Raw genomic sequence first — 10,366 nt, 5'->3', positions numbered from 1 at the left:
ATATGGCGCGTAACGACTTACGCGCGCGGGGGGGCTTGGGGGGGGGGGGGTTGCGAAGCGCCCCCACCAACTAGGTGTTGGGGTGGCGCGAAGCGCCACCCAAACAGCTAGTATATATATATATATATATATATATATATATATATATATATATATATATATATATATATATATATATATATATATATATATATATATATCATTACCGTTACACGAGCTCAAAAAATTGAGGCTCTTTTTACATTTTATTAAATTGCTTAATATGTAATAAATTGGTGATTGCACAAATATTTCTATATATTTTGGCAACGGATTAAAGCAATTCGAAAACCTTAAAACAGAAAACCAAACCTATTTACGTTATCAATTCGATCCAAAAATGACATAGCGTTGCCGGGAACCAGAACACATGGGACAATGAGAATCCATATATAGAAGCCTGTCGCGTGCCATGCTGAGGCCCGCTGGGACCGGTGGCAAAACCACCGAGACCCAGCACTGTCTGTGGTTAGTACACAAGGGACAATGAGAATCCATATAAAGAAGCCTGCCACGTGCCATGCTTGGGCCCGGTAGCGAAGCCGCCGGGACCGAGCAATGTCTGCGGTTAGAACACAAGGGACAATGAGAATCCATATATATATATATATATATATATATATATATATATATATATATATATATATATATATATATATATATTCAAGTCTAACTAATTATGTTTTTTTTATTATTGGCTTTTTGGCGTTATCTTTCGTAGCTGCCCCTTAAATTTCCACAGGCAATTTTTGAGCACCTGATTGAGGCAAGAGCTCAAGCCCCTCCCTTCAATCCTTGCCCAATGTTAAGGTAAGAAAACTAAATACTGTCTTCTGTGGGTTTTCATCTTTTTCACATAATCAAACCTGAGAGGTTAATGAACCTTACTCCGAAACTAATTTCAATGAATATTATCTTCATTTGAAAAAATAAATCAGGACATCCATCAAATTTATAAGCAAAAAACAATCCATTTCTTAGAATAGAAAAACATGAGACATTCTATTTTTTCTCTTTGCAAACAAGCTTTTTTGTTCCATTTCATTTGAAGTATTGAAATTTGACAACTGAAAAAATCTTTTTAAACGTCAATTGGTAATCAAACAGTTTTGGTAACGAACTGTATGTAAGGAGCGACGCAGCTCAATAGTAACCAAAATTCTAAAAAAACAAAATTTTAAACTGATGGATATATTAAAAGAATCGGCTTATTATGCTGATTTCCAAGATGTAGGTTTCATAAACAAGCATCACGGAATTACCGTAAAGAGAAATTTCTTTTCATTAGTTTTTGATCAAACAACTCGTTGTAACGGACTGTAAGTAGGGAGCGACTCGGCTAAATAGTAACCAAATCCTAAAAAAAAAAAAATCTGATACAAAACGATACATGAACGGAATGGCCTTCTCATTTTGATATGAAATACAATAAGATTCATTAAGTTTAGTGTGACATATCAAAAGCTACGAGCCTAAGAAAATTTGCCTGATTTTCCAAAAAGGGGAAAACAACCCCTAAAAGTCAAAGAATATTAATGAAAATCACCATCAGATTTGGAATTTTATATTTTGTATGAAGATCACGGATATGTGTTTATTTGTTTGTTGTTTTTAGGGGTAATCGCATCAATCCAGTGGTCCTAAAATATAAAGAAAGGGCTCATTTGAACGGAAAATAAAAGTTCAAGTGTCCTTTTTAGGTGACCGAGAAGATTGGAGGGCAACTAGGCCCCCTCCCCAACCCCATTTTCCCAAAATCGTCCAGTCAAAATTTTGAGATAGCCATTCTGTTAATCATAGTTAAAAGGTCAAATAACTATGCCTTAGGATATGACATGACCCCCCCCCCACAACCACAGGGGAAAGTCTAAATTATAAAATTTGTTCATTGTTTTCGCATAGTGTTTGTTATTCAGAAGTATGAATACATTTTCGAGTGGGAGGAGGGACACATTTTCTACTGTTTTTTTTTCCACGGGGATAATTTTCCATTGAGAGAAAAATTCCCAGATGATGAACTTATCAGGGGAATTTTTAAACGTGGGGAATTCGCAAGAAATCCTATACAATTTTTTTTTATATCTTCCTTTCTCTTTTCCGTCTCAATTTTACACATGGAGCTGTTGAGAAGTAAATTTTCACTGGTATTGAAAGGATATTATCATGGAAGAGGGGGGGAGTATTTTTCCGTGGAGGTGGGGCCAGATTTCCTGGAACTATTTAAAAAATGATCAAATTAAATAAAACTTTTTTTCAACTGAAAGTACTGAGCCACATTAAAACTTAAAACGAAAAGAAATTATTATGTATATGAAGGGGGATACAGCCCCCCCTCAAAACCCAGCTCTTTGCGCTAAAGTTTGAACTTTGTACCAATTCTTTAAGAACGACTCCTGAAACAAAAGGGTCGTTTAAAGTACTAAAAAAAACTTTAGAAAAGATCGAGGTGTTGAGGAGGAGGCAACCACCTTCACATACGTAATAATTTCTGTTCATTTAAGTTTTAATCTTGCTCCTTACTTTCAGTTGAAAACAAAACTCTTTTTTTAATTTAATTTCTGAAGGAATCAGTTTAGTTTAATGTAGCAATCTAGCCCTAGAATATCGAGACAGGGGTCGGTAAAATTCTAGTTAATTGACTTCTTGCTATCTCAGAAATGGTTTAGGTTAGGTTAGGAATATCCAAGATATGCAAATACATTTCCTAAATTTTGAAAAAAAAAACATTGATATGGCTCAAAATTCTACTCAAATAACAGGAATTGCATTTTCAGAACTAAAGGCAGAGAAAAAGCAACTATTAACTGAAAATTCAGGTAAAATGTTCTGTCAAAATTTCAATAGGATTACCTGTCATGTAGGAAAACTTCGTTTAGGGTCCTTTATAGGGTCCTTTAAAAACCTATTTATATTATTATCTTTAAAACCTTATAAAAATGGAATTGAGCAAAGTTATGAAACTGAAAATAATTTCGTTGTATTTGAATTAAGCAGAAGATCTATTTTTCAAGGTTTCACTTTAATAACACACATATTTTTAAAGGTCATCAAAGGTCAGGGCCCTCTGGAGGGAGAAGGAGCGGAGGTAGTTGCTTCAAAATCCCTTCCCGAGACATATATTAGTCTGTTGATTTATCCCTGAAAGTTTCATTTTCCTAACCTAAACCCTTCTGAGATAGCAAGAAGTCAATTAACTAGAATTTTACCCAGGGGTCATTTGAACGGAAAATAATCTAGTTTTCTGTAGCAATCTGTAGAATTGGCAAATCAACTATTCACTTATTGTTTTTTTCTTTCAAATTTGTTTTATTTGGGTTTGCTATTACCTTTTCTGCTTATTTCTCATCAACAATTTGTTCTAGTTGCTAGAGAAAGCAAATTTCAAAAAGGCAAATTTGCGTATGTGGCCCAAAGCTAGCCCCATTGAGGAGCTCAACTATCTTCCCTAAATATCAAAAAAGCTTATCGAGTTATACGCTTAAATATACGAATTTAAAATTTACGAGTGTACGAGAATATACGAAAATAAAAATATACGAATTAATAGCTTATAACCTAGAATTTAACGAGGATTTATACCTTAATTAACGATAAATTACGCCTTGGTTAGTGTTTATGCTACATAAAAATCATCCCTACAAGTCTCTACCCTTGAAATACATTATGACTAATGTATAAAAAGTATCTCATAAATTTAGACAAAATTCAAGTAAACCTAGCATGCTCAAAATAGCAGCCAAGGGCCTGGAAACCCTCAAAAAAACCTCACAGTAAAACTGACGTCATTTTTATCGATTTCTAGCTTCTTTTTAAAAATTCTTGCACATCTGTTGTCAAGATAACAAAATACTATTAAGACTAAAGGAAATAATAGTTATTCTTCCTGAATCAGCTACAAAAAGGTGATTTTTTCTTTTTACCAAACGGGATTTTTTCTCACTACCCATTTTTGTTTAAAAACACGCTTATAAACTTTTGGCCACTAGTTTAAGGGCTTAAAATGTGGTCTTCCCCAGAAGTGATGATTGAAAAATGGAGGAGCGTTCAGCTTTATTTTGAAAGATCAATGTTGGTGGATTATGTAATTTTAATATAATAAATTTATAATAAAAACTTAAGTTTGAAACTAAAGTTTTAACCCTTTTTAATAGCTTACCCAAAAAATATAGAAAAACTTATCTTTTATAAGCGGGCAAAAATTATCATTTTCAACGTCCCAAAGAAGGCTTAAAATTCAATATACACCAAAAGAGATTATTATATTCAAAGCATAAAAAAGGCACTGTGTGGTATGTTCACGTTATTTCTAGGTCATTTATATAAATTATTAAATATTTTTCCCAGGTGATATTTCCACTTTCTTCCTCGCATCCTGGCTAATTTATGTTGTGAACTACGAATTTACTTCTAGGTTGCATGAAATCAAAAGACAATAACTACGGTTTTAGATACAATTTATTTTCCAACTCATTTATCTCAACTTTTTGTTGCTGATAGTGAAAGTATTTGCTTGATGTCATGAAAGCCATCAATGCTTATCGATTGAGTACACATTTTCATTTGCTCCCTTCTGACTATAGAATTACTATTAATTTTGATTATATTAACTCATAAACGAACAAAATACAATGGCTTTGCAACACTTCCCATGGCGAGTATGAACCCCCTCCCAACTAGATCCCTAAGAACGTGCCTACACTTAGTAAGACCCCTACAAACTCCTCTTCTGTAAAAGCGAATTAACTCGCCCAGAGATAAATGTATGTGCTCTGTCCGACACCTCCCAGGGTTGCCAAAAGTTTTTTGGACTAAAGTGTCAAATTCAGCAAAAAAGGGACACTTTTAGTGTCCTCCTAGAAAATTAGCCAATATACTTTAAAAGTTGACAAAAAAAGGCTTTAAATGGTTTTCTCGCAAGTCCAGTGTCAGATTTGCGTTCCTCTTTTTCAAGTAAAAGCAAAGCGGTTCTTCAAATAAGTAAAGTCCCATTTAAAACCTCAAATCGCCTTATACGCCAAGAAGAAAAAGAATTTAGTACAATTTCTCTGATTAGAGTACAATTTCTCTCGAACCTTCGGTTGTAATAGTTATTCTTCTTCCGTAAACTCAGTAAAGCCCAACAGTTTTCGTTTTCGTCGTTTTCGGCAAAAAATTCGAAAGTGCAGTCTTATTTCAGGAGCTGCAGAAAATTTTGAGTCATTTGTGTTGCGTTTGTGGTTTTACAGGAACGTAAAGAAATGTTGGAGTATAACTAAGATGAATGACAAATTGTGTTGTTTAGTTTATACGTTTTCAGCCAAAATGTCTACTCTGTACGGCAAGAAAACAAAAATGGCGATAAAACCTGTCTTCACTGTGAGCTGCCCCAACCGTCTCGGCCGAAAAACAGCATAATGAAGACAGGGCTTAAAAGATTTGCATCAGCAGACTACAGATACGATGTCTGTCGCTACTGACACGGCTTAATTGCCCTCGCTCCCTCTTTTCCTTCAGTAGCATATCAGATCTTCTACAAAATTTTGTCTATCATTTCCCACAGACTGGGGCTTAATCATTTTAAGCCCAGATTGAATAAAGATGGTATTCCTCTATCTCATGGTGGAGGAGTGGCTTTTTTTGTAAGTGTACCCTCCCAATCGGATTCTTTCATTTTCTGAAATAGAGAACAACTCAAAAACTGAAGTTTTATGGCTCTGAACCAGACCCAAAAACCTCCCAAAAGACTTATCTTGAATGATTTTTTGTATTATATATTACCCTCCTCGTAGTGGATTTAAAAAGGAGCTGACGGCATATCTGCAACTTTATACTGACAAAATTCGCCACAAGTACCCCTATGCTGCAATTACATTATGTGGTGATTTTAATGAGCTAGACCAAAAGTGGCTTAGCGCTGCTCTTAGTCTTGATCAGGTTGTCAAGCCGCCTACACGCAGCAATAAAACCCTAGACTTGATTTTTACCTAAATTGAAGATTACTACTTTGCCCCAAAAATAGCCCCTCCATTAGGGACAAGTGACCATCTATGCATCTTTTAGACCCCTTTACCATCCTTTCCCCCTAAACTATTGATCAGTTATTGATATAGACCCATTACTGACGAGAAGATTTCCCAATTCAAAGTAAAACTTAACTCCAAATCCTAAGCGAATATCCTATGTCTTACTAATGGTGATGAAATGGCTTCTAATTTTTCAGCAGAACTTTTCCAGTTATACTGTGACACCTTTCTAGTGAAAAAAGTCAATCACAAATCCACTTGTAAATAATGGATAGATAAAAAAGCTTTGTGCCTAATAAATGAACGCGATAGACTCTTTAAGGAAGGATTTTTGCAAGAATCTCGAAAACTTCGAAACATTGTTATTAGTGAAATCCGTAAAGCAAGAAAAGAGCACGGTGCTCACGTACTCAATAAGTTACTGTATTCTAACCCTAAGAATTTCCACAAATGTATCCAAGATCTCATGGGAAAGGTCTCTTCTAAGTTTCTTTTGCTGGATAGTAATGGCGACCCAGTGAGTGCGGACATCATAAATGATTATTTTAATTCAACTTGTAAAGCTCACCCGCCACTCAAAAATATGCCGGCCAACAGTGCAGTGAGTGAAATTCCTGTGATTGAAGTACATCAGACCCAGCTTAAACTCGAAAATCTTGATACAAATAAGTCAGTATACCCAGGTGATATCTCTACCAAATTGATTGTGAAATGTGCCCCTTATTTAAGTGTACCTCTAACTGCAATTTTTATTTTGTAGATGGTATTTTTCTAGTGTTTTTTAAGCGAGCTATTATGTCACCTATACCGAAAAACAAGACCCCAAAAGTTCCCTCCGACTTAAGACCAATATCAAAAACCTCTATTTTCTCTACAATTTTTTAAAGTTTTATTTACAATTTCCTCTTTGACGATATTCAAGATAAAATTAACCCAAATCAGTTTGGCTTAAGGCCGAATCATAGCACCACTCATTGTTTATGTTATATACTTAATACTGTTTTCAAACATCTTGAGTTAAGTAGTTCATACGTTGAGGCTGTTTTCGCTGATATTAGCAAAGCCTTTGACAACTTGGATCATCAGACAGTTACTGATAATGCAAGGGCTTTAGGTGTCAGAGATTTTGTTTTACGTATGGTAGCTAGTTTTTCGTCTGATCGTGAGCAATGTGTAGTCCTCCCTAACGGAGATTCATCAGGTTTTACCTCGATCTCCTGTGGAGCACCCCATGGGACTAAATTGGGTTCTTTAGTATTTTTATTGTTTTTAACAATGTTTTATCAAATTTTGACAACACTTTTTAATTTGCGGATGAATTGACATTACTTAACCTTTGTCAAACCCCAAACACTTTGGCCGTTAAACTTGACTCACTCATTAACAACTTAAAGAACGACCTTGACAATGTTAAACTCAATCCAAGCATACCGAAAAGCAGTTTAATGCTATTCTCCTTTTTAAAAAATGTACCCCCAATCAATAATTAATTTTGCATTCCTAATTTAAACATGGTTAAGCTGCTTAGTGTGCACTTGGACAATGACCTTAAATGGAAATCTCACTCTTTTCACTTATTTAAAACAGGTGGTTTTCTCCTTAAAAATTTCTCCCTTTTCAAATGATTCTCCAAATCAATCCAGAACCTTAAAAAAATTTATTGTTCTTATATAAGACCTTATCTTGAATATGCTTGCCCTGTCTGGCACCCTGGGTTATCCACATCCCAATGTTCCAAAATTGAAAGCATTCAAAAAAGAGCTATAAAAATTACACTGGGGATGTCCTATACTACTTACGATGAAGGTTTGGCTAGACTTGAACTCACTACATTGGAATCACAACGTCACTTCCTTACCATGAACTATGGGCACAAGTGCCTTAGTTCGAACTATCATCGACGTTTTCTTCCCCCTTAAAAAAAACCCCCAATCCTTCCTAATACAAGATTTAGTGCTTGTAGAGCTCCAAATACCCAACTTGACTTGTGTCCCCAATTGTTGACCATGAGGTACAAAAACTCTTTCGTTCCCTATTTTGTTTCACATTTTAATAATGGATTTAACTTTGTAACTATGTTTATACCTTAACATTTATTTTATCATTGTATTTGTTCTGACGTGCTTATGCTTTAATGCAGAATTCCTGTACAAGAAATCTGTTCAAAGCTTCAGCTTTCATTTTTGAAAAAAAAAAAAAATCAATTTCTAGTGGTTAACCATTTTGGAGAAAAACCTCGGCTACATCAACCTGATTTCCGTTATTTGGTTTTCTGATTGGTCAGTCACATAGGTTAGGTTCAGATTCATTCTTGAAATTTGCTTGATTTTTGTTAGAAGGAAAAAAAACACCCCCTAAAAGTCAATAAACCTTAACAATAATTACGCCATAAGATTCAACATATTCGAGAACCCTATTGTAAAAATTTCAAACTTTCATGTGCAAAATTGTGGAAATTTGTATTTTTGCCAAAATAAAGATAAAGGATACGTGTTTATTTTTTGCTTTTTTATGTTTTCCCTAGGGGTGAATGTACTGAACCAATAATCCAAGAATATCGAGAGAGGGTTCATTCGAACGAAAAATAAAAGTTCGATTGCGCTTTTTAAGTGACCAAAAATATTGGAGGGCAGCTGGCCCCCCTCCCACCCACCTTTTATCCCTAAAGTCATACGATCCAAATTCTGAGACAGCCATTTTGTTCAGCATAGCTGTAAAGCCTAGTAACTATTTCTTTTAGGACACCATAAGCCCCCAGATCCCCTGGGGAAAGATTTGTAAGTTGGGAAATGTGCCCATTGTTTAAGTATAATATTTCATTTTGGGAACTATATGACACTTTATATATGACACTTTTTGGGGAGGGAGGAGAATTTTCTACTAGGGGGATTTTCTAATGGGATAATTTTCTGCGGGGAAGGAATTTCCCGGGGGTGAGCTTTCCAAGAGAAATTTTACACTGGGGGAATATTTTTTCTTTTTGCCGACAGTTTTACATGTGAAGATATTAAGGGGAATTGTTCGGGGGAAATATCTATCGGGTTGGAATCGTCTAGAGTATCTTTCCGTTGGTGGGGGATTTTCTATGGGAAAAATTCTCCATGTGGGAGTTTTACACAGGATAAGTTCTTCAGAGGTAATTTTCTGTTGGAGCACTTTTCAACTAGGGGGTGGAGGTACTTGCGAGAAGAAATTTTCGAGGTAGGGGGGATTTTGGGCATGATTTGAAAAGCAACTAGAAACTGAAGTCTTTCAAATGCAAGTGGTCCAAGAAAAATTCGTCCACAGGAAAATTTCCGGAGTAATTTTCACCAAGGATGTAACTGTTTGTGGGAATTTTCATGTTGAGGAGGAGGGGGTATATTTGTTGATGTATGTAAATTTTATCTGATGTCTCTTGATGTTAACATGTAAGAAGGCAGGAAAAAAGGCTTTAGAAGGGGGCTGGGTATCCTCCGACCACTTTTTATGGCACTTTATCTACCAAGTGACATATAGCGATCGCAATTTCTGTCGGTCAGTCTGTCGGTTGCAGTTTTACTAGTTTAGGCACTTCCAGGTAAGCTAGGACGATGAAATTTGGCAGGTGTATCAGGAACCAGACAGATTGAATTAGAAATTGTCGTTTCCCCAATTCAACCATCTGGGGGGGGGGAGTGGGTGCATGGTTAAATCGGAAAAATTAGAAAAAATGAGGTATTTTTAACTTACGAACGGGTGATCGGATCTTAATGAAATTTGATATTTTGAAGGATATCGTGTCTCAGAGCTCTTATTTTAATCCCGACCGGATCTGGTGATATTGGAGCAGTTGGGGAGGGAGACCTAAAATCTTGGAATACGCTCAGAGCGGAGGGATCGAGATGGAACTTGGTGGGAAAAACAAGCAGAAGCCTTAGATATGTGATTGACATAAACAGAACGGATCCACTCTATTTGGGGGAGTTGCGGTGGGGGAGGGTTAATTCTGAAAAATTAGAAAAAATGAGGTATTTTTAACTTACGAGGGATTGATCGGATTTTAATGAAATTTCATATTTAGAAGGATCTCGTAACTCAGATCTCTTATTTTGAACCCCGGCCGGATTCAGCGTCACTGGGGAAGGGGGAGTTTGGGGGAACCGGAAATCTTGGAAAACGCTTTAAGCGGAGAGATCAGGATGAAACTTGGTGGGAAGAATTAAAACAAGTCCAAGATACGTAACTGACAAAACCGGATCGGATCTGTTCTCTTTGATGGAGTTGGGGGGGGAGGTAATTTGGAAAAATTAGATAAAATGTGGTATTTGTAACTTACGAACAGGTGATCAGATCTTAATGAAATT

The sequence above is a fragment of the Artemia franciscana genome, unplaced genomic scaffold (genome assembly GCF_032884065.1).
Source record: "Artemia franciscana unplaced genomic scaffold, ASM3288406v1 Scaffold_1776, whole genome shotgun sequence".
Taxonomy (NCBI): domain Eukaryota; kingdom Metazoa; phylum Arthropoda; class Branchiopoda; order Anostraca; family Artemiidae; genus Artemia; species Artemia franciscana.
This window is presented reverse-complemented; position numbering follows the sequence as displayed.